This window comes from Canis aureus, chromosome 1 (genome assembly GCF_053574225.1).
Source record: "Canis aureus isolate CA01 chromosome 1, VMU_Caureus_v.1.0, whole genome shotgun sequence".
Classification (NCBI taxonomy): domain Eukaryota; kingdom Metazoa; phylum Chordata; class Mammalia; order Carnivora; family Canidae; genus Canis; species Canis aureus.
The window spans coordinates 40,044,841-40,070,156 of NC_135611.1; the positions used below are offsets into that span (position 1 = coordinate 40,044,841).

The following is a 25,316-nucleotide window of genomic DNA, read 5'->3' on the forward strand; positions in this document are numbered from 1 at the left end:
GTTCCAGTTAGCGCAAGAAGTGGAGGAGATTTTTCAGTGAGAAGTTTAAGGATCTATCAGTGTTTGCTTCTTATTCACTAAGGCAATGTTTTCCACAATGGATCATGACTCATTAGTGGGCCAAAATATCACATTAGCAGGTTTTGTCCAGCATTATTTTTAATTTTTAAAGCAGCTTTGTTGAAGTATAATTTACACACCATAGCATTCACCTATTGTAAGTATATAATTAAGAGAATTTTAGCAAATTTATGGTTATAAAGCCATCACAATAATCCAATGTTAGAACATTTCCAACAGCTCACAAAGTTTTACTGTGCCACTTGTAATTCATCTTTGCTTCCATCGTCAGTCCTCGGAAACCCTTGATCTTCTTTCTGTCTCCTTATATTTGTGTTTTCTAGACATTTCATAGAAATGGAATCATACAACATAGAGTCTTTTGTGTCTAGATCCTTCTACTTAGCATGGTGTTTTTGAGGTTCATCTACCTTGAGCATGTACCAATAGTTTCTTTTTATTATGAAGAGGCCATTATATGGATAAAGTACATTGTGGTCTCCATTCACTAGCTGATAGACATTTGGACTGTTTCTAATTTGAGGCTAATATAAATAATGCTGCTATAAATGTGTATTTTTGGATTGACATAGGTTTTCATTTCCCTTGGATATATCCTTAAGAATGGAACAGCTGTATCATTTGAAAAATTTATGTTTAACTTTTTAGAAATGGCTAAATTATGTTTCAAAGCGGTTCTTCCACTTTATATACCAACAGCAATGTACAGGTGTTTCAGTTGCTCCATACTCTCTCGTCAGTAGTGTTAGTCTTTTGATTATAACTGTTATAGTGATATCTCATTGTGGTTCAAATTTTCCTAATGTGGTTGAACACATCTTCCTATGCTTACTGACAATTCATATATCTTCAAATCTTTTGTGCATTTTGTAATTGGGTTGTTTATCTTATTATTGAATTATGAGGGTACTTGATATATTCCTTTATCAGGTATGAGATTAGCAAATATGTTCTTAGCAAATGTTTTCTTCCAGCCTGTAACTTGTCTTTGCATTTTCTTAATGGTGTCTTTTGAAGCACATAAGTTTTTGATAAAACACAGTTTATTATTTTTTTCTTTTATGGATTTTTCTTTTAGTATTTTATCTAAGAATGCTGTCAAACCCAAAGTCACAAAGATTTTCTCTTACATTTTATTCAAGAAGTTTTATATTTATGTTCTATTTATGTCATATTATTTATATATTTACATTTGTTATTTATTATCAAATATTATCAAATATATAATATATTATAATATTAAATATATTTATATTATTTATATATGTTATATTTATATTCATTTTGACTTAAATGTTGTGTATGGTATGAGGTAAGGATATAACTTCATTTTTTTGCCTGTGGATATACAATTATCCTATAGTGAGTTTTTTTTAAAGGACAATGGAAGATACTAGAATGCAATCCATATTGTTTTATAAAATGTATACATATTCCATGTGTTTTCTGAGTTGTGAAAAAGAAAAGGATTTACTTTTTGGTTCATGATCAAAATATCTTCAAAGCTACTACAGATAACGTCCAGAGTATCCAGTACAAAGATTTGGAAAGGAGGAAAAGAAGATTGAAAGAAATTGAGAACAATGGTCATGAGAGAGGAAGCCCAGAGTCAGGACTTACATCCAGGACAATGACCAAGCTTAGAGAGCTAGTTGCTGGTGAGGGTTCTATCATGTTGGGGTACTCAGGCTCTATGAGAGGAAGAAATCTGTGAACATTCAATGAAGGGAGTGGGTACTTCTAACATGGAGGATTAAATTCCTCAAGGGAAAGAACATTCGAGTTGGACTTGAATGAATAGTTTTTGTTAAGCATCCCAAGGAGGGAAGCACAGGGAAAAGCAGTGGTGTACAAATGAATAGATCAACTGGAAAGAAAAGAGCCACTAGCCCTTAAGGTGAGATTCTTCAGTCATTCAAAGTTTCTTTAATTCTTTGAGACTCACTTTTTCCCCAAGTGATAAGTTAAAAAAATAAAACAATTAGCAGGGCTAATAATGACAGCCTGTCCACACTTTCATTTTTTTTACCTAAAAAAAAATCTACAGCATCATGAGAAGTTAGAATACTTGGTCTTCTCCTTTGTGTTCTTCCTCCCCATCCCAATAATCCACTTCAATATTTAGCTCTCTTTAATATTAGGACATTGTTCACAAAGTTTAGCAAAGCAAATGGCATGTTTCTGTGGGATCTTTACTCCAATTGCAATTTGGATTCTTTCCTAATAGTTAATTTCCACATAGAAGCTGAAAAACTGAGGCATGTGCTAGTGCATGCATTTTTTTCAGTTCACAAATATGTAAAAAACAACCCTATTTGATATCTATAGCAAATATAGGTGCCTGCCATTACTTTGCTTTTACTTTGACCACATAATAATTTTCCAAGCCTTGATTGCTTTACCTGTTAATTAACAAGCTTGGACTATTCTAAATCTCTCTTGCCACAATAGGTACATCACTATTTTAGGCATCTTCAGTGTAACTTATACTCACTAATGCACGCCAAGATCCAAAAATAGCATAAATCCACCAACAGGAAAGAAAAGTGTAATTACTAAGATTAATGGCATCCATACACATTTATAAGAAATGGCATTTCCTTTCATAGTAAACTTTTAAATTCTTAAACACATGAAATATATTGTATTTTCTTATGCAACCAGTTTGTAACAGATGTGATTTTTCATCTTAGGCAGTTATGCACTTACTTATTTATTCAACAAGTATTTCTGGGCCACATATGGCATGCAGAGTACTGCCCTGGGTCCTGTAATGGGCTCAAACTCCCGAAAATGGTCATCTTATGATCTACTAAGACAGGAACATAAATAAGTATGGAACTAGTCAGTAAATATGATCAATAGGGCGGGATGTGTGTGTCACAGATAATAGTTACTCTAAAGTGTGAATACTTATTTCCACATGTGATGAGAAACACCCCAGAGGGCAGGACTTGAGAGGAACCTTTTACATCCTAATAAACACCTGTTCTCAAGAATGATGCAGACTATCTGAAGGTTAGATCAACTTGGCAGAAGAGGAGGAACATAATTTGTGTCAGTATGAGCCCAAAGACCAAACAGGTTTAACGTTTAGGTCGATAATCCTTGACTGTGTCCCCTCAGAATGCTTTAGGGTGTTTTCTATAAATGACCCTGATTTTGGCACTACTTCTACCACCTAGTATTTTCATTTTCAGCTGTTAGTTTAGACTCAGAACTACATTATACAGGAACTACACATAGGAGTTTAAAAATATTTACTGCAAATTGAAATAAAATTTAGGAAATGGATGATGTTTCAGTATGCCATTTTAAATATCACATTTCCTCTTTTTGAAGCTGGCAGAAGTCATAACTTAGTTATTTGAATATCTTTAAAGACTAACACTTGGATTATTCCTGACTTATATTCAGTCTTTAAAAAACTATGTTGTTTAAAAAAAAAAAACACTATGTTGTTTTGAAACCCAATTTTGGAGGCTAGCAGAGACAACTTATAACAAGCATGTGTATGAACTTACATACATATTGAGGGCATAATAGGAAATGGTGCTGGAGGGAGAAGCCGGGTCTTGGGGTCAATGTCTAGTTCTGTCATTAACTAATTGTAAAACCTTAGAAGAATCTCTTAATTTTACTAAACTTGGATTTTCTCAGCTACAAAATCAGGGAACTGAAATAAATGATCTCTAAATCCCCTTCTAGTTCTTATGATTTTTGTCTATATTTATCATTTCTGTGTCATCAGATCCCCAGGTTTTATAGATTAATATTTACTCATTACTACAAATACCGAGACTGTCTCTAGAAAGAGAAGCCAAGCCAATCAGCCTGAGAGGACGGCCTGCAGAAATCAAGGTGAAATGATATGTATGTGTGTGCAACAGAGCTGAAGACTTAAGTCCAATGACTCTCTTTTTTGCTTTCTGCCAGCATCAGTACGAATCAAATGGTTGAATTAGTTCTGAACCCTTTGTAAATCAACTTAAGTTATTTGCAAATGAGGAAGTTCTGAGAGAGTAATTGCTTAGCATTTTGTCTGAGAGCTATAAATAGTATATGAGTTAATTGCTCAATAATACAAAAATGATTTATCTCACAATAGTAGAGTGGAAAATTCAGGCAATTAAAAAGAAAAATAGAATACAAGACACAAAAGCAGTATCCAGTGGGAGACAAAGTTCTTTAATCAAGGACATTTTCCTGGGTGTCCTGAAATCTCTCCAGAGGCAGCTGTCTCCTCTCCTACATTCAAGGCTGGTCCTATTTGTATGTTTTAAAAGAAGCAATGCAAATGTTTCATTAACATGTTTGGTGTATGATAAGTCTGTATTAAAGAATTATTATGCCATGAGTCCTAGTTGCAAGGAATGTGCTAAACTCAGAAGAGGTATCTCAAGGACATTGTATTCTCCCAGTCTATGTTTGGCTTTTCAATCCTTAAATGTCTTTTGAAGACTGAGAATTATTAAATTTTATGAAATCCAATTTATCTTTTTTCTTTTAATAATTTGTCTTTTTAGTGTTCTGATTAAAAAACTTTTCCTAATCCGAAGTTACCAAGATTTTTTTCTAACGTTTTCTTCTAAAAGTTGTATAGTTTTAGCTGTTACTTTTAGGTGTACAATAATTTTGAATTAATTTTTGTGTATGGTATGAAATAAGGGAAAAGGGTAATATTTTGTGAGTAGGGATAGCCAATTGTTCCAGTATTATTTGTTGAAAGACTGTCCTTGCCCTCTCTCTCCCCATTAAATTTCTTCAGTACCTTTGTCCAAAAATCAAATCAATTGACTGTGTAGGGAGGGAGGATGATGGGCAACAGACTTCCAGAATGAAGAAGTGAGAAGTGGGTAGTCCCTTTCCCCACTATAAGAATCATTTTACTGAAGAAAATTATTTTTAAAAACTCAACCATTTAGTTCCTGAGAACTATCCTAAGGGTACACAGCAAATGAAGAAATACTCATTTAAGGAAATCCACCAAATTTGGTAAGAGCAAGAGTCTGTGGCATCTGAGCCATGCCTTACTTCTGTTCTCCCCACCTTCAAGTTGCATCTTATGGAAACAGTGCCCTGTATGCTCTACTGCAGGCAGCTGCAGCCAAGAATGATATGGGGACTCTCGGTCCCCACCATGTCCTAGAATATGGCTGCAACTTCACCCTGGGAGGGGCAGGCTGCTCATGTTTCTCTCCACAAGCCCTGTGCTGCAGAAGCTGTATTCCTATTATACATGGCCCAAGAGACTGAGGCTCTCTTTCTTGACTGTATTCATAGGGTAGGAACACTATTTTAGAACCAGCAATCTGGGGCACTGGGGCCTCCTCTCTAGCCAAGAAGGCCAGAGATTAGCACCTGCCCCCTTCAGCAACCATTAATAGAGCAAGGATGTCACTGACTGTTAAGGAGGCCATTATCTGTACCCCAGCTCCTGTGCAGTGATCCAGTTTCTGCCCAAAGAGAGAGACAAGCCTTAGGAAGTGAATGGCAACAAATTAAATAACTTGGATGAAATGACTAAACTGCTAGAAACACAAGCTACTGAAACTGACTCCAGAAAAACCTGATAATCTGAATAGATTTCTAAGAAGAAATTGATTTAGTAATTTAAAACCTTCCCACAAAGAAAAGCTCAGTCCCAGATAGCTTCACTGATGAATTCTTCCAAAAATTTAAAGAATGTATACCAGTCCTTCACAAACCCTTCCAAAAAATAAAAAAGGAGGAAATACTTTCCAAATCATTCTATGAGGCCAGTAGTACCCTGATACCAAAACCAGAAAAAGAAAATCTACAGATTATTCCTTATTAGTGTGGAGGCAAAAATCCTCAGCAAAATATTATCAAATAGAATCCAGCAATGTATAAAAAGAGTTATGCATCAGTACAAAGAGGGATTTCTCCCAGGAATGCAAGAGTAATCTAATATATGAAATCAAATTATCCATTCATATAATAAAAGACAAAGCCACATATTCACCTCAATAGGCACAGAAACATAGATTTTTTTAAGTGGCCAATAAGCACAAGAAAAGATGCTCAGTATCTCTAGTCAGCAGTGTAATGCAAATCAAAACCACAATTAGATGCCATTCCACACCCACTAGAGTGACTATAATAAAAAAAGACAGACATTAAGGTGTGTTGGTGAGGATGTAGAGAAATTGGGATCCTCGGTAATTTCTGTTGTGAATGTAAGAGTGTGCAGCCACTTTGGAAAATAATTGACATTTCCTCAGAATTTCCAGCATAGAGTTAACATATGATCCATCAATTCCATTCCTAGGTATGTATCTCCAAGAAAGTGAGACATGTGTCTACATATAAATTTGTACACAAGTGGTTATATCATCATTATTAATGATAGCCAAAATGTTGAAGTAATCCAAAAGTCCATCAACTGCTGAATGAATAAATAAAATATGACATACCATACAATGGAATATTACTTAGCAATAAAAAGCAGTAAACTACTGATCCATACTACAAAAAGGATGAATTTTAAAAACATTATGCTAAGTCAAAGAAGTCAGACACAGAAAGTCAGAAATTGTTTGATTCCACTTATATGAAATGTCAACAACAATCAAATCCATAGAAACAAAAGTAACTTATTAGTTGTCAGGGCTTAAGGGAAAAGGGGAGATGGGGAGTGGCTGATAATGTGTATAAGATTTCTGTTGGGGGTGAAAAGTATATTCTAAGTCTAGAATCATTGCACAACTCTGTGAATATACTAAAACCAATTATCCATACATGGTTGGATCTATTTATGGACTTTCATTCCACTGATATGATTGATCCATATGTCTATATTTACACCTGTACCACATTGTATTAATAATCTTAGCTTTTTAAGAACTCTAAATCAGGCAATTAAATGGTCCAATTTTGTTCTTCTTTTGCAAAAAAAAATGTGGCTATTCTAGGTTTCATCTTTCTATACACATCTTGAATCAGCTTGCCAATTTCTACAAAAAGTCTATTGGAATTTTGACTAAAATGTGTTAAACCTATGGATCAATTTGTGTAGAATTGACAACAATATTGAGTCTTCTAAAACAAGTGTATGACATATCTCTCCATTTATTTATGAATTAATTTGTTTCTCTCAGCAATGTTTTATAGATTCCGGCATCTGGGTCTCTTACACATCTTTTGTTAAATTTATCCCTCAGTATTTTGTATATGATTTTTTAAAAAATTTCAATTGCTACTTTAAATTGCTCATTGCTACTATATGGGAATATAGTTTAAATTTTTGTATAGTGATCTTTATTTTGCAGCTTTGCTAATTCTTATTTGTTCTAATAGCTTTTTTGTATCTTCTGTTGGATTTTCTACATAAGGACCATATCTGTGGATAAAGATAGTTTGCCCCTTCCTTTTTAATCTGGATGCCATTTATTTATTTATTTATTTTTGTTGCCTTTTCACAATGGATGGGACCTAAAATACAATGTCTTATAGAAACAGTGAGAACAGATATCCTTACCTTGCTCCTGATCTTAAGGGTAAAGCTGTTTATTTTTCACTACTACCAAGTCTGAAGGTGTTTTGTAGATGCTCTTTATCAGGATGATGAAATTCCCTTCTTAGTTTTTTTAAGAGTTTGTATGATGAATAGATGTTGAATACTGTTAAATGGACTTTATATGTCTATCAAGATAATCATATTTTTCTTTTTTAGTATGTTAGTATGGTGATTAACACTGATTTTTTTAACTGAAGTATAGTTGACACAAAATGACACACACTGTTATATTAGTTTCAAGTGTATAACATAGTGATTTCACAGGTCTATACATTATGCTGTGCTCACCACAAGTGTAGCCACCATCTGTCCCCATAAATGTAATTACAATACCATTGACTATATTCCCTGTGTTGTACCATTTATCCTCATGACTTATCCCATAACTAGAAGCCTATATACCCCACTCCCCTCCAGCCATTTTACTCATCCCCCTATACTCCCTCCCCTCTGACAACCACCAGTTTGTTCTCTATATTTGTAGGCCTATTTCTGCTTTTTGTTTTTTTGTGTGTGTTTGTTTGCTTGTTTTGTTTTTTAGATTCTACATATAAGTGAAATCATATGGTATTTGTCTTTCTGTTTCTGACTAATTTCACTTTACATAATACCTGCTAGGTCTATCTATGTCGTCACAGATGGCAGGATCTTGTTATTTTTTTATGGTTGAGTAATACTCCATTATATATTATATATATCTTGCATCTCTATCCATTCATCTATCAATGGACACTTGGGTTGCTTTCACGTCTTGGCTGTTTTACAATAGCAATAGTACTGCAACAAACATAGAGGTACATATGTTTTTTTGAATTGGTGTTTTCATTTTCTTTCAGTATATACCCAGTAGTGGAATTAGTAGATAATATGGTATTTCTATTTTTAATTGTTCAAGGAACTTCCATACTATTTTCCACAGTGGTTGCACCAATTTACATTGCTACCAACAGTGCACAAGTGTTCCTTTTTCTCCACATCCTCACCAACATTTGGTATTTCTTGTCTTTTTGATTCTAGCCATTCTGACAGGCATGAGGTGATATCTCATTGTGGGTTTGATTTGTATTTCCCTGATGATAAATGATGTTGAGTATCTTTTCATGTGTCTACTGGCCATTTGTATGTCTTCTCTGGAAAATGTCTATTCAGTACCTCTGCTCATTTTTTATCAGATTATTTGGGTTTTTTTTTTGGGGGGGGTGTTGAGTTATATAAGTTCTTTATATATTGTGAATATTAACCCCTTATTAGATATATCATTTGCAAATATCTTCTCCCATTCAGTAGATTGCCAACATTGACTGATTTTTGAATGTTAAAAACTGACCTTGCATTTCTTTTTTTTAATTTAAATTCAATTAGCCAGCATATAGTACATCATTAGTTTCAGATGTAGAGCTCAACAATCATCAGTTTTATACAACACCCAGTGCTCATCACATCATGTGCCCTCCTCAATGCCCATAACCCAATTACCCGCATCCCCCCACTCATCTCCCCTCCAGTGACTCTCAGTTTGTTTTCTAGAGTTAAGAGTCTCTCATGGTTTGTCTCCCTTTCTGATTACTTCCTATTCAGTTTTCCTCCCTTACCCTATGATCCTCTGTGCTGTTTCTTATATTCCACATATGAGTGAAACCATATGATAATTGTGTTTCTCTGTTTATTTTTTTTTAAAGATGAAAGACACAGAGAAAGAGAGAGAAAGATAGAGGTAGAGACACAGGCAGAGAGAGAAGGATCCATGTGGGAGTCTGATGTGGGACTCGATCCTGGGTCTCCAGGATCACAGCTTGAGGCGAAGGCGGGTACCAAACCTCTGAGCCACCCCAGGATCCCCTCTGTTTGATTTATTTTGCTCAGCATTTCTGAAACAAACCTCAGATCATGTAATATTATTCTTTCATATTTTGTTGGATTCATTTTGTTATAATGTTAAGAGTTTTTACATTATGATCATGAAATATATTGGTCTATAGTTTGGTTTCTTGTAATTTTTTTTAATAATAAATTTATTTTTTATTGGTGTTCAATTTACCAACATACAGAATAACACCCAGTGCTTGTAATTTTTTTTAAAGGAGGATACAGATATTTGCTATCAGGGAACTGCTTTACTCATATAAAAACTTGGAAAATTTTCCTTTCCTTTCAATTTTCTGGCCCTTTCTGGGTCTTCCTTAAGTTGATATTACTAAGAGAGGCACATTTATCTTGTGGAGGAGTCAGTGCTGCATTATCCTAAAGCAAGAGAGAAGTGCTAACCTTAAGAGATAAAACGGGCCATTTCTGGAGACCCAAAGGGGTTAGGAGAATCTAGAGATTCAGGATGTTCAAGTGTGGCCCTGATGTCCCAATCCATTTCTCAGGGTCCCATTCCTTTCCAAGGAGGATGCTGACCTTAGAGTAACAGACTTGTTGAAGTTGAGAATTCAACCTCCTTTGCAGCAAAGAAGGCCCTCTGGCTCTCCCAGGTAGCCTTTAGTTGTTGATGAACTTACTCCCAGCCTTTCATTGTCTTTCCAAATCACTGATTGTCTCTTGTAATAGCCCTCTTCTTCCTTATCCCATTTGCCTCCATCTTCCAAATGCTCCAGCATTTCAGCTGCCAGCACATTTCCTTCCAACAGTCTAACATCTCAGTTCATCCCAGTAGAAATGTTAACAGTTGCATGCTAGTGCATGCCAGGATCTACCAGTAACTACCACCAGTGATGGGATCTGCATTGCCAGCTGCCAGCAGGTGATCCAGCTCCACAGTCTCACTTTAGAATCTGTTCTCTTGGACCACTTCCAACATTAACTGTTGCTGGTCAGGTTCCTCAGAAAGCAGACTCTGATAAGAGGTTTGCTCATAGTAGGTGTGTTAGGGCATTTCTTAGAAATAAATAGGATTTTGGCAGAAAGGAAAGTTGAACTGTGATGCAGTTGATAAAGAGCTTCTCCTATTCTGCAGGTGATTCTAGAGCTAAGGTGGCCCTGCGGAGTTGTCTCAAACTGGGGCAACATTGATTGAACTTTATACCTTTGCACTGACCTGAGATTGCATGGTGGCTCCTCTAGGGAAGTGGACATTGGAGATTTGTGGTCATGAATTTGAAAAAAGAAATCCATGTGTGCAAACAGTAGGAACTCATTCTGGATATCTTAAGAAAAAAGAGGAATTTAATGGAAGGACATTAAAGTTTCACTGAATTGATGTAACATTCAGGGACCAGGAACATTCAGAAGGATTAAACCGCAAGAACAGATGGTCCACACACCATTATTTTCACTGAATAAATGATTTCAACAGTACCCATTGCTTTTGCAGGAGTCAGAAAAGTTTCAAAGAATCTTCAAAGAAGATTCAAAGATTCAAAGAGAGCATCTGCTTGGTCTCTGTGGGAGGGAAAAGAAAGACACTGGCAAGACAGGGCTTTCTGTTTCTGAGCAAGGCTGTACAAATACAGCCTTTGAGTGATTCTCTTAGAGTCAGGACTTCATGCTGCTGGTGGGTAACAGATATGGTGAGTAAATGTACAGAAAGCTAAAAAGTAACCACTACCCAGACAAGCCCCATTAATAAGTATTTATCACCTAGGCCTATCCCTGGATCACTCTTCCTAATTTAGTATACTGGTGAAGTGGGGACACTAAAAACAGAAATAATGATTTTCAGTTTAGGGACAGTTTCATCAGTGCTTAGACAGAACTTTCTGGAAGGCAATTTGACAATATATGTCAAAAACCATTTAGGAGTACAAACCATTTGACCTAACTGCCTAAAAATGGAAAAGGGGAGCATAACTTTTCAGTATTTTCACAGTTTGGCTTTGGATCGGTCATATTTATTTTATAACTCTGAGGATAAAACAAGTTGTTAGTCAGGAACAAAGATATTTTGGTTGTGCTTCATAGTAAGAACATCTCCATGAGCACTAAGCTGTGGTAATAACCTGACAACACATTGTGTTAATTCTTCAGTTTTATTTTTAAACAGGCAGAATTTGCTCTTGGAGGTAGTTTCCTCTCAGCATATCTGTTCATCAGGGTGACACTGTGTGATCTGTGGTTTTCCAGGCTATGCAGCATATAAGTGGCATCTTTGTGGCTGTTTGTCCTGAGCTGGTGAGATGGATATACTGAGGGCATATCCTATAGTATACTGATATACTATAGGGCATTCAAGGAGTGACCCCAGGAAAAAAATCTGTTGACTAGTAGTTGGTGACAGGCATGATTAAGTATAGTACATGGTTTTATTCTTAAATCCATGATTTTTGAGCATCTATGTGTCCCTATTGGATTTGTCCAGGGAGGGTGGTGTTACAAAGATGAAATAGATGTAGTCTCTATTCTAAGGACTTCGCAATTTAGTGCAGAGGGTCTGTTCTTTTTAGTAGGCCCTTTTCTTTCTTTCTTTTTTTGGTTTGGATCATAGATGTGATGCCCAGTGCTTTAGTAGCCACATTGTGATCATGAAGCAGCAGTCATGAGAAAAAGCCAACATACTAAGGATGGCAGAGTGAAAATCCAGGAAGAGTCTTGCTCCCTCATGACATCATTGGGCTGTTAAATAAACAACAAAGATCATCATGATTAAGAACTCGTCTTTAAGAGCTATAAGCAATCCTCACTTTTTCAAATGAAATACTCAGAAACCAGGATTTTCAAGTCTGAAGCCATAGTTTGAAATTTTATATTAGGCTTAACTTTTTCCAACAGTAACTTACAAAGTTTTAAAACATTCCTACCCCACTCCATTGGCACAGCTTCTGCTGCAGAATGCCTCTTCCTCATTTGGGTACATTACGTCCAGAAAGGAACTGAGCCTGGTGGTTTTCCTATGATAAGTAAACTAGACATTTGAGTAAAGGTAGAACAAGTGTTCACAGAAATCAAGGTTGGGGACTTTTCCTTTTGTTACAAGGTAGATAGGTAACATTTGCAGCACCATCTTTAGAACTAATTAATTAGAAAAAATATGCTAAATGTTTCCAAGGCTTGTTCTGAAATGATTAAATCAGAGCTTCTTTCCTTTTGGCTTCTTTAAAGTTTTCTGGTCCCCCCCCCCCTTTTTTTTCACACCGAAATCAAGAAGCTTTTACATTTTTCTGGAGCTTCAGGCTCTTCTTCTTCTATAACTGCCACTTGAAGGGCAGAAGAGAGATACTTCAAGATGGTACTTCCTAATTTCTCTCTCTTTTTGGCTTTCAAATTAATGAGCTGTATATAACGAGATGGGTGGCAAAGTGGGCACAGATTAGTGTCTTCCTTCATTGTACAGTATCTTCTGCTTCCCCGTGTCCTCTGGCAGCCTGCATAATTTTCCATTAATGATCCAGTTCAGTCCGTGTGAACTCTGCCTCCTGTCCATATCCATAGCCACTTCCGCTTGGGAAGGCTTGACACTTTCTTCGTGATTGGAGATCACAGTGGGCACTATTGCTAAAACATCTGTAGGAAAATGAAGTAATGGGCATGCTAATATGCTTAATGGCCTTAATAGCATTGAAAACTAATGTACTTAATGTTCACTTCATTCATAGTTGCCCTTGGAATTATGGATGGCAAGACCATGCATTATGCTAAAACAAAAATGGCCCAAATGTCACTGTGATTGTGAAGGAGGAGAGCAAGAGAGAAATATTACAGCAGCATTATAAAATTTCTACTCAAATCCATCTTCATAGGAAAGAATTACATTATAGGAGAAGAGAGGGAGCCAACCAGGGGACTGTCACTGGCTTGAAGGAATTTAGCTCATGTGTGGAAGAGAAGTCCTGAAATACCACGCTGAGTGAATAATCGTGTGAGCCAAACCAGTAATATGGGAGGTAGAGATGCTTTTGAAAAACAGGGAATTTCTAATTGGGGAGATCACTCTTTTTGCTTCCCTGCTTACAGGGGTTTTCTTCTCATGTAACCGGCTATGTTTCAGACCTTTCCAGACCTCCCCTTCTTTGTTCTCTATTCCTTAGGGCACCATTTATCATAAGTAATTGGATTAGTGAATTCAGAGCACTGCCTCATGAATTAGCTCGACAGAAGATACTTTAGATGAGGCTCTCTGGAGAAAAACCTCAAGGATCACGGACAATTGGGTCATTCAGTGCCATTGCATGTTCTTGCACAGCTCTCAGGTCATTGAAGCAAGTGTCTGCCAACTTCAGAAGGACATAGGGATGGCCCTGGAGAGATGATTAGAAATAATGTTCTAAACTTTAAAGATAAAATTCATAGCAGCACTGGGGCCTCTTTTGCAGATTCCACTGCCTCAGCTCTCAAAGAACCCTGAGGGGAAAAGGATAATTTTAACATCTCCCTCAGGGATTTTTTTTTTTTTTTTCCCTCAGGGATTTGAACACTGCCAGAAGCCCAGACAGGAGAGGGCTAAGGGAGAAAAATAGAAAATCCTCAGAAAATGAAATCATTGTACTGAAGAGGTACCTGAACTCCAATATTCACTGCAGCATTATTTACTATAGCTGTGACATAGAAACAACACAAGCATCTGTTGATGGATGAACAGATACAGAAAACATCACACACACACACACACACACACACACACACTCAGGAATATTATTTAGCCATGAAAAAGAAATAAGGAAATCCTGCTATTTGCCACAACATAGATGGATCTTGAGGGCATTATGCTAAGTAATATAAATCAGACAGAGAAAGACAAATATGTTCTCACTTACATGCAGAACCTAAAAAAAGCCAAAATCATAGAAACAGAGAGTAGAATGGCAGTTTGGAGGTAGGGGAAATGGGGAGATGTTGGTCAAAGTGTATGAACTCCCAGCTATAAGATAAATAAGTTTTGGAGATCTAATATATAGCATTTTGACTATAATTAACAATACTGTATTATATTAATGACAATGTTAAGAGAGCAGATCTTTTGTTTTTTTAAGATTTATTTATTTATTCAGAGAGAGCGAGAGAGAGGCAGAGACACAGGCAGAGGGAGAAGCAGGCTCTATGCAGGAAGCCCGATGTGGGACTTGATCCCAGATCTCCAGGATCACACCCCAGGCCGCAGGCGGCACTAAAACGCTGCACCACCGGGGCTGCCCGAGAGCAGATCTTAAATGTTATCACCACACACACAGGCAATTCCATGAGGTGATGGAGGTAACTAACCTTACCATGGTAATCATTTTGCAATATATATATATACACATATCAATGTATCACATTGTACACCTTAAACCATATATGCTATATGTCAATAATATCTCAATAAAGCTGAAAAATAGTTTATTTGATATTTCATGGTAGAAAGAATATTCTAAAGGTGAATAATTTTCTTATTACATGCTTTTCCACTCTGATAAAATTAAACTATAATTATCAATAAAAAAGAAAAGAAGTCTTCAGAATTAGAGAAGCAAACCGCGGACACCAAGACACTTTTTATGTGCTGACAATAGGCATTGGTGTAGAGACATGACTGCAAAAAGCTGGGGCCAGAGATGCATGTCACCTGTCAAGTGCTGGCATCCAACATGGTTATCACCCTGCTACTGACTCAGCTGTACAAGGATCCTGCCTCTTTTTGTAAAACTGCTGAATGGCCTTTCCCATCAACTCATGTAGGGGTTATGATGTTTCCTGGAAAGGAGAACTTTGAAAATTTTTCTCTTTTGAATAAGTACTAGCACTGTAACCCCTGGGATTTGTGAAACATTCAGGTTTGTGTATGATATAGAAGGGATGTATGTTATAGGTCATGATGGTTCGTTCACTTCTCAGAATTTTCATCACAATTTTAATTTGGCCATACTGTACTGGCTAAATTTATTTTATTTTATTTTTTTAAGTAGGCTCCAAGCCCAACTTAGGGCTTGAACTCACAACCCTGAGGTCAAGAGTCGTTTGCTCTCCTGACAGAGCCAGCCAGGCACCCTGTGTTGGTTGGTTTTTGAGGACCACTGGGACTTTACTTGATCTTAGGCAATTCGGAAAATTAAAAATTAAGGAATAAATAAAATGATGACAAAGAGTGAGTCTTCCTAATGGTTTTGGATAATTTGGAGAGAGTCGAGCTAGCAGAGCTCCTGAAAGCTTTATTGCCCCACCACACCTAAATAATTGATTTCACAACTGACATCTGATTTCTTCATATTTGAGTTTTTCCCTTGGAATGAGTTTATAAAGTGAGCTCTCCAAGATGAAAATAAAATTTCACTTAGTGACTTTATTTTCTAAATGGTTTATTAATGCTCTTTATTCATCACTCAATTTTGATGTATGTTTAAAAGGGAGAGATATGTATAAATTAGAGCATAGGCAATTTTTTTTCAATCTGCAATGAAGAGGACCTTCATTTTTGTTGACATTCTAGGAAAAAAATCATCCTCAAATTATAATACAGCGATACTCTGTATCCTTTTCTTGAAGTAGAGGAACAGCTGAAACTTAGCTTAATGGTCCCTATTTTCTGACACCTATAGTTACTAATCCAGATGTCTGGAGTTGTATTTGCATAGATCAAGATTTCAAATGGGGGTTTTCCATGACCCAAAATATGTAATTTAGTGAAAGGCAGCTAAACCACGTTAAGAACAGCAATTCTTTCTTTAGGTATCAAATACAAGTATACTGATTTAAAATGCTGTGATTAAGCATAAGAAGTTAAAGTGGAAAGATGAATGGGTAAAATTTTACCAGCAATACTAAATTTATTTTAGAATCTTTAAAAAAATATATGGAAGTACTATGTGCCTAGTATTTTAGTGTGTTGTCATATTTAGTTCTCTCGGTTGCCATAGGAAGTGAGTATTATTAATCTTATAGAGGAGAAAAGCAAGACTCTTGAGTGTTTAGGAACCTTCTCAAGGTGACAGTCATAAACAGTAGAGCTGGGACTCTAGCACAATCTCATTATCTCCCCACTACACTATGTTCCTGTCCATAGGAACAGCCATAGAAAATCAACCAAGAAAATTATCCCTTTGCCATTAATATTATATTAAATTGAAGACAGAAGAATCAGCAGCAGCTTCTACTCAGAAGAAAGACTGCTTTGCCTGATCTGGCCTTCATCTCTAAACTTCTGTGCTTTCTTTTTTTTACCTGGCCATCATCACATAAGGCATGTGGCTGTGGCCTTGTGCTAATGCCCTTGACTGAAGAAATTGCCCTAAAATATCAACAGTGATTGTGTTTAGACTAGGGCAAAATTATTCCTTGTCCCTACATTTTACAATAAAATTACATCTTTAAAAATTAAGATCATTGATGTATATTTACAAGTAAAAAGATATCTTGAAACAAGGAAAAATAAAGGATTAAACAAGCGATTGGAATGTAGGAATATTTTGAGAAAGTCCACGGGCTTATAAAAGCCCAACTTGTAAACATCCCAAAATGTCAACAATCAGAACTAATTTAGCTGTCATCACTGACTTGATTTAATTTTCCTCACAGCCTTTAAATGTACATCCATGCATCTTGTGGGGACATGTGACCATGCTTGGCCCTCATTCTCTGGGTTTCAAGAGTTCTTCTTGCTTAATCTTGTTGGCTTTACCTTTCTACTCTTCCCACTCTTTCATCTGCCTCCAGGGTTCTCCCAGGACAGTGAGGGGTTGACTTTGTCTCTTCCTGCTTTCAAGTACTAGGTTCAATTATGCTCAGAACCTCCAGAATGCACTCTTTCTCTAAGCATGTGTATTTTCTTTTTCTCTTGATACAAAAATCATATTTTGGAAATCTTAGAAAAAAATAGGTAAGGTAAAAAAAAAATAGGTAAGGTAAAGGATGGGGAAAAAAAACGTCATCTTAATGTAATTGCCTAGAAATGCTTTTGTGTATTTCCTCCCATCACTGCCTGTTCGTGTGTGTGCGTGCGCATATGTGTGTGTGTGGTGGGAGGGGTGTTAAAAAATTGGCTAGGCTTTTAAGTTCAAAAAAAAAATTCCCAATTTAAAATAGAATGGTTCAGTCTAGATGTAAAATAAGAACTTAAGGTATTGTTCTATTGTACCGTGAGTGCTTTAAAGATACCTCTCTACCACTGAGGCCAGCTCTCCAGTAGTTCACATTAAATATTAAAAACTAGGTTTGCTTCTTAGATTCAATGATCTGTCCTGAAGGAAGGCAATTTTCTTCCCTCAACTCCCTTCAATGCATTAAAAAAAGGAGCTTCCTCCCCCTCCACCAGTGTGACCACCATTTCCAGGACTTACTGAAAGAGGAAGCTTTGGGCTTTTTCCCACCTCCTTACCAGCTAGCTCTCCTCTGGAAGAAGAGGACAGGCGGGAAATAGGACAGATGGGAGAGTCCACCAGGCTGTGGAAGCAAGCCAGTGCAGACGTGGAATCTGGCATCAAAAAGCAGACAGAGGTTTCTATCTCCTCCTTGTTCCCTTTCCCCTGTGGTAAGGCAGCAGGAAGGGCATCGCCTGTTTGAGGTTCTCCAGCTGCACTGCCTCTGGCTGTGGGGGCCAGCCAGATTCAGGTGGGGAGGAGAAGGAACCCACACCCCCTCCCACCTCTGCTGTGCTCTAGGTCCTTCCATCTGTCACCTGTGTCTATATCAAATTGGTTAGAATTCAGAGGAGGAAGAGTATAATTAGTGGCATCCCAAATCTCAATGGTCTCTAGAACACGCCCCAGGTACACCCCAAATGGGATGTGTGTACGTGTTTTTGCGTAGTGTAAGTATATATATACATAATATATATATATTCTTTCTCAGAAATTGAAACACATGTAGATTTTTCTAAGTTTCAGAGAGATGTTTCAATTATCTTTAGGGCTCTATAATTTAGCTTCCTAGAATAGTTCAGAAGACAAATTTGCAGCTATGTCAAAGCCAACCTATAACTTCAGTATAAAATTTAGCAAAATATAAGTTGAGTGAAGAGTCATTCAGATGTACTCTGAAACCACCAACCTATGCTCACTCAGAAGAGAGCAACAGAGCAGATATAATTTATTGAGAGTTAGCTGAGTTATTTTTTAGTTTAGGGCCTAAGGATTTCCTATTCCCTCTGCCTTTTATTTTTTAAGGTTTATTTATTTATTTATTTTAGGGAGCAAGAGAGAGAGGGTGTAAGTGGGAGGAGGGTCAGAGGGAGAGGGAGAGGAGGGAAGCAGACTCCCTGCTGAGGGTAGAGCCCTAGACTGGCTCAATCTCACCATCCTGGGATCATGACCTGAGTTAAAATCAAGAGTCCGATGTGTAAACAACTGGGCCATCCACGCACCCCTCCTCCTTCTGCCTTTCTTGTACTTCAGTGCCTTTAAACGCCACAAGGTTCAGAACTGTCCAGGAACATGCCATTCTGTTCTGTGATGGTAATTTTATAGGTCAACTTGACTGGATCATGGAGTGTCCATATATTTGGCTACACATTATTTTTGGGTGTGTTTATGAGGGTGTTCCCAAATAAAGTTTGCATTTCTATCGATGGATTCAGTAGACCAGTTTGCTCTCCCTGATATGGGTGTGTATTACCCAATCCATCAAGGGTCTGAATGGAACAGAATGGCAGAGGAAGGAAGAATTTGGCTCTTCCTGCCTGACTGCTTGAGCTGGGACACTGATCTTCCTAGTTCTCAGGCCTATTCACCCAAGCTGAATTACACCACTGGCTTTCCTGGGTGTCCAGCTTGGAAGCCACACTCAACCTCTATGATTCCATGTACCCGTTCCTTATAATAAAACTCTTTATATGTATATATTTTTGCATGTGTGTGTTTATCCCACTAGTTCTTTTTCTTTGGAGGGCCCTGACTAACACAGACTAACACACATCCTAAGTCCCAAATGGAGTCTGATCTTTTCAAAGAAAGAGGCATCTCACTTGAGAGAGCTGCCAAAGGTCCAGCAGGATAGAGGGATAGGAAGAGAAAAAGGATATTCTCAGAATTAAAGGAACAAAATAGGGGTGCCAGACCTTCTCTTTGCTGACCCAAACATGAGTATGGGTAGATGGGAGATGATCTGAAAGCTGACCACACATGATACTAAGCAAATGTGAAACTCATGTGGAGAATATGTAAGAGACTTTGTAGTAGCTGGCAATCCCCATAAAAGGTAGGCACTTGTTTCACTAAAAAGGGAGTTGCACCAGAAGCTATACAACTTGAAAACAGGAACATCTATCTGTACTACCTATAAAAAATGGAGATGAGAGATAAGGAGAGAAAGAGAAAGAAATTGTCAAGGATTAAGTAATGTTTGCAACCTCAAAACACTTTCTGTTGCAGAGCCTGGCAGTAAATATTTGCCCATTTATGTAATTTAATGTTATGTTCAACCATGACTTTGCAGGCTGGGCAGAGGTAGGGTATAAGATTGATATTTATTGTTGCACAGGATCTTTTGAAATGGTGGAAATTAGTTTCTGTTCATCCCCTCTGAAGAGATCCTGTTTTGCTAGAGTACCATGAGTTCATCCCAACGGTGCATGTTACATGGGACTGAGGTATATGCGCTCGCAATAGACTGAGAATGAGAACTGCAGTGTTAGAAGAAATCTTGTTTTGTTTTTCTTCCAGAAATAAAAATAATATGTAAACTCCAGCTGCCCCTAGAACTAATTACACTGAACTCAGGCATTACTCAATGATATATACTGAAATAAATCCCATTCCTTCTACAGAAAATGATTCAAGGCCCTGTACATTTAATCATATTTATCTATGATTCTTGACACAGTGAAGAGCCCGCCAGTAGCTCTTGCATTACAGGGAAACTTGGAGAGATTTTGTAAATTAAAAGGGTAAATTCGTTGCCTTAAAAAAATTCTGTAACTAGCATACATTATGAAAAATAGATCTTCTTAATAATTTTTTTCCTGAAACTTTACTTAGAGCTTGAGGTTGAAGAATTTAATGTCAGGCTAATGTCTTGGGGTTACTTAGAGTAAATACTTTTCCTTCTTAATTATTAAAGAGTGCTAGATCCCAGAGAGATATGGTAGAGTCTGGTTGAGAAGTCCCTCAAAGAGTCATTCCTGCAGGTTAAAGGAAATGGAAGGGCAACATAGACAAACCCCCTTTTAGAGTATCAGACTTTAATAAGAGGGGCCAGTTCACAAGAACTAGTCGTCACAAAATATTTTAAATGCTAAAGATGATTTTGCATTTTTATTCATATTTCATTTCGTTTTCATTGACATTTTCTTTTTTAAAGTATCCCCCCTCTTCCTATATCCTTTTTCTTCCTTTTTGGCCTTGGCTCTTCTCTCTTGTTTCCTTTTTTTTTTTTCTTCTCCATTCTTCCATCTCGTTTTGGTTGATCTAAATAGGCCACTTTAAGACATGATGAAATCACAGGCTTTGAAAATGTTATGATCAAACTTTCAGGAAGGCTGTTTCGCAATACCATCAAAAAACATGAATACTCAGTCTTTAAGCTGGCAGTTCTGCCTCTAGTAATTCATCTTAAGGGAATTCTCAGAGATGATAAAAATAATAGTATTTATTGAGTTCGTATCATGGGCCAGGCATTGACTTTATATACATCAGTTTATTTAATCTTTACACAACCTATGATGCATCATCCTCATTTTGCATGTGGAGAAACTAAAGATCAGACAGCTTAAGTAACTTGCTCAAGAACACACAACTCCTGATTAAGGGAGCAGAGATTTGAACAATGGAAGTCCAGCTCCAAAGCCAGCACTCAACCAGGATAGTCTCCAAGGTATGAGTCTTGGGCAAATATGTTTTTAAAGATGTATTTATATATTTTAGACAGGGGGTGTGAGGATCAGGGGGAGAGGGAGAGAGAGTCTTAAGCAGATTCTGCACTGAGTGCTGAGCCCATTGTGGGGCTCCATACCATTACCCTGAGATCATGACCTGAGCTGAAACCCAGAGTCCGATGCTTAGCTGACTGTGCCACCCAGGCACCCCTTCGCAAATAAACTGTTTTCACAATTCACTGGTCCATATAAGGTATAGAAAATGAATATTATCAATGATGATTTAGAATAAAGGGTAAAGGAGAGGTACTTCTATGTTTATTGTCCAATCAGAAGATTCTTTGTGATGTCCAGGCACCATCTTTTCCTGTGAAGATTCAGCAACTATCTTTTCATATTTTATTGTCAAATCTTCTATTCCTGGCTAGTTTTCTATTTTCCACCATGAGAAGAAAGGAACAAGACTGTTATTACTACCATGCAATGACTCTTCTGACTGAAACAATGTCGATCTTGTGTCCTCTGCAAGGCCCTAATACCATTTATTTCATGCTGCTTTCATCATTATCATGATGCTGCATCACTGTCTATCTATAACCTGTGAAAGCTGGCTTCCAGCAACTCTCAACTGCTGTTGCTGGGCTTTGTGTGGTGACCGAGTTGGGTGTCAGTATCAGGAGATGCATAGTCCTGCCGCCACTCTACTGTCTGCAAATGCTGTAGACTAGAGGAGGCTCTGTGGTCACAATACCTATGGGGAGAATTGATTAAGTGCTCCTCACACACACACCACACACACACACACACACACACACACATACGATTCCAAGGGGGAAGCAATGGATCTGTGGTGACCATCACAAGGCTAGAGCTCCAAACTTGTCATATGTCCTCAGTGAGTAAGACAGCCCACTCTCAAAATAGATTATAAAGCTGTATATTTGTGCTTTTAGAAAAATATACAATGCTGTATGAATTTTTAAGTTGAAGTCTGAATATGTTTTATGTAATTTGGTAAAATTGCCAGATTTTGTATTGGTTAACATGAAGCTGCCAGAAGCCCTTCTGAGAAATCTCTTCCATTGTTCTTGGTGCTTCAGTTTCTTTAGCAGGTAACAGATTGTGCTAGATGTATATTTGGGCATGTATTTTTAAAAATAATTATTTGTCGGCACCTGGATGCATCTGTCAGTTAAGCATCTGACTCTCGATTTTGGCTCAGGTCATGATCTCAGGGTTGTGAGATTGAGCCCCTGGGTCAGGCTCCATGCTGAGCTTTGAACCTGCTTAAGGTTCTCTTTCCCTCTCTCCTGCTTGTGCACATATGCTCTCTCTCTCTCCCTCCCCCCTAAAATATTTGTGCACTTTCTGTGTATCATCACTATTTCAGTTGCTTTACAAATATTATTCATTTAATCTTCATCACAACCCTAATTAAGAAGAACTCTTCTATTGTTTGTTGAGAAAAAAAGTAAGGCACAATTTGCAATAACATGGATAGACCTTGAAAGCATTATGTCAAGGGAAATAAATCAGATGAAGATAGACAAATATAGTGTATATTTCTACCCATAGGAACCTAAACAAAGCAAGCTCATAGAAATAGAGTAGCATGGTGGTTTCCAGGGGCTACGGGGTGGGGTAAATGGAAAAATGTTACTCAAAGAGTATAAACTTCCAGGTATAAGATGAATGAATTCTGGGGCTCTTGCACAACATGGTGACCATAGTTAGCAATCCTGTATTATATACTTGAAAGTTGCTTAGAGAGCAGATCTAAGATGTTCTCACCACACACACACACACACACACACACACACACACAAGGTAATGATGTGAGGTGATGAATGTATTAAGTAAGCTTGTTGTGATAATCATTTGTAGCATATACCTGTATCAAGGCATCATGTTATACACCTTAAAGTTGCACAATGTTTTATGTTGATGATATCTCAGTAAAGCTGAGAAAAAAAAATTTTTTCAGTTGAAAAGGCCCATCAAAACTTAGCCAAATAGTTGCAAATGGATTTTTGTGAAAATCCATTAGTGAAAATTTTTGTGAAATTTCAAAACCCTGGGGACAAAGAGAAGATCATAAAGCATTCAGGTAGATCATGTCACACACAAAGGATCTGAAATCAGAATGACTTTGTAACGTTTAAGTGGCAACACTGGAAACTAGAAGGTAGTGGATCAATGCCTTCAACATTGTGAAGAAAAATAACTTTAAAACTAGACTTCTGTACCCAGTTGTTAGGGGATGAATAGAGGTTCCCACAATTCATATGCTAAAACCCCCAGTTTTTCAGAATATGACTATATTTGGAGATAGAATCTTTGAGAAATAGTTAAGTTATTGATTGGACCCTAATCCAATATGATTTGTGTCCTTATAGGAACAGGAGATCAGGACACAGATGCTTGAAGAAGGAAGACCATATGAAAATGAGACAAAGATGGCATCTACAATCCAAGGAGAGAGGCCTCAGGAAAAACCAACCCTGATGACGCCTTAATCTTGGATTTACAGCCTCCAGAACTGAGAGAAAATAAATTTCTGTTGTTTAAGCTCCCCAGAAAAGGAGGCACAGTGAAGTTAAGTAGCTTGCTCCAGATCACACATAGGTAGATCTGGGGCCCAGACCCAGACTGGGCTCTAGCATCCATGTACTTGGCCACTGCTCTCATCTGTGTCTATAGGGTCTGAGCATCATGTCCTCCCAAGATAAAATCCTAACTTTGTTGCCAGACCAGAAACTACCTTTTCTCTTTCTTGATACATGTCTAAGAAAAATGTTGACCTTCAGCAATCCTTTTTAAAAAAATTTTTTATTAGAGTTCAATTTGCCAACATATAGCATAATACCCAGTGCCCCCCTCAGTGCCCATTACCCAGTCACCCCAACCCCCCGCCCACTTACCCTTCCACTACCCCTTGTTCATTTCCCAGAGTTAAGTGTCTCTCATGTTTTGTCACCCTCACTGATATTTTCACTCATTTCTTCTCCTTTCCCTTTATTCCCTTTCACTAATTTTTATACTCCCCAAATGAATGAGACCATATAATGTTTGCCCTTTTCTGATTGACTTATTTCACTCAGCATAATACCTTCCAGGCCCATCCACGTCGAAGCAAATGGTGGGTATTTGTCATTTCTAATGGCTGAGTAATATTCCATTGTATACATAAACCACATCTCCTTTATCCATTCATCTTTCGATGGACACCAAGGCTCCTTCCACAGTTTGGCTATTGTGGCCATTGCTGCTAGAAACATCGGGGTGCAGGTGTTTCAGCATTTCACTGCATCTGTATCTTTGGGGTAAATCCCCAACAGTGCAATTGCTGGGTAGTAGGGCAGATCTATTTTTAACTCTTTGAGGAACCTCCACACAGTTTTCCAGAGTGGCTGTACCAGTTCACATTCCCACCAACAGCGCAAGAGGGTTCCCCTTTCTCCACATCCTCTCCAACATTTATGGTTTCCTGTCTTGTTAATTTTCCCCCTTCTCACTGGTGTGAGGTGGTATCTCATTGTGGTTTTGATTTGTATTTCCCTGATGGCCAGTAATGCAGAATATTTTCTCATGTGCTTGTTGGCCATGTCTGTGTCTTCCTCTGTGATATTTCTCTTCATGTCTTTTGCCCATTTCATGATTGGATTGTTTGTTTCTTTGGTGTTGAGTTGAATAAGTTCTTTATAGATATTGGAAACTAGCCCTTTATCTGATAGGTCATTTGCAAATATCTTCTCCCATTCTGTAGGTTGTCTTTTAGTTTTGTTGACTGTTTCTTTTGCTGTGCAGAAGCTTTTTATCTTGATGAAGTCCCAATAACTCATTTTTGCTTTTGTTTCTCTTGCCTTCATGGACGTATCTTGTAAGAAGTTGCTGTGGCCAAGTTCAAAAAGGGTGTTGCCTGTGTTCTCCTCTAGGATGTGATGGTCTCACATTTAGATCTTTCATCCATTTTGAGTTTATCTTTGTGTATGATGTAAGAGAATGGTCTAGTTTCATTCTTCTGCACATGGCTGTCCAATT

At 37.5% G+C, this 25,316-nt stretch overlaps 1 long non-coding RNA gene across 1 annotated transcript in view; it reads left to right on the forward strand.

Moving 5' to 3' along the window:
• LOC144313387 (uncharacterized) overlaps window positions 1–24,382 on the forward strand; it is a 58,862-nt gene extending 34,480 nt beyond the window's left edge. Inside the window, exon 3 of the long non-coding RNA XR_013379050.1 lies at window positions 23,672–24,382. This is a non-coding gene — a long non-coding RNA (uncharacterized LOC144313387). The remainder of the gene's footprint in view (window positions 1–23,671) is intronic.
• Window positions 24,383–25,316: the final 934 nt, after the last annotated feature.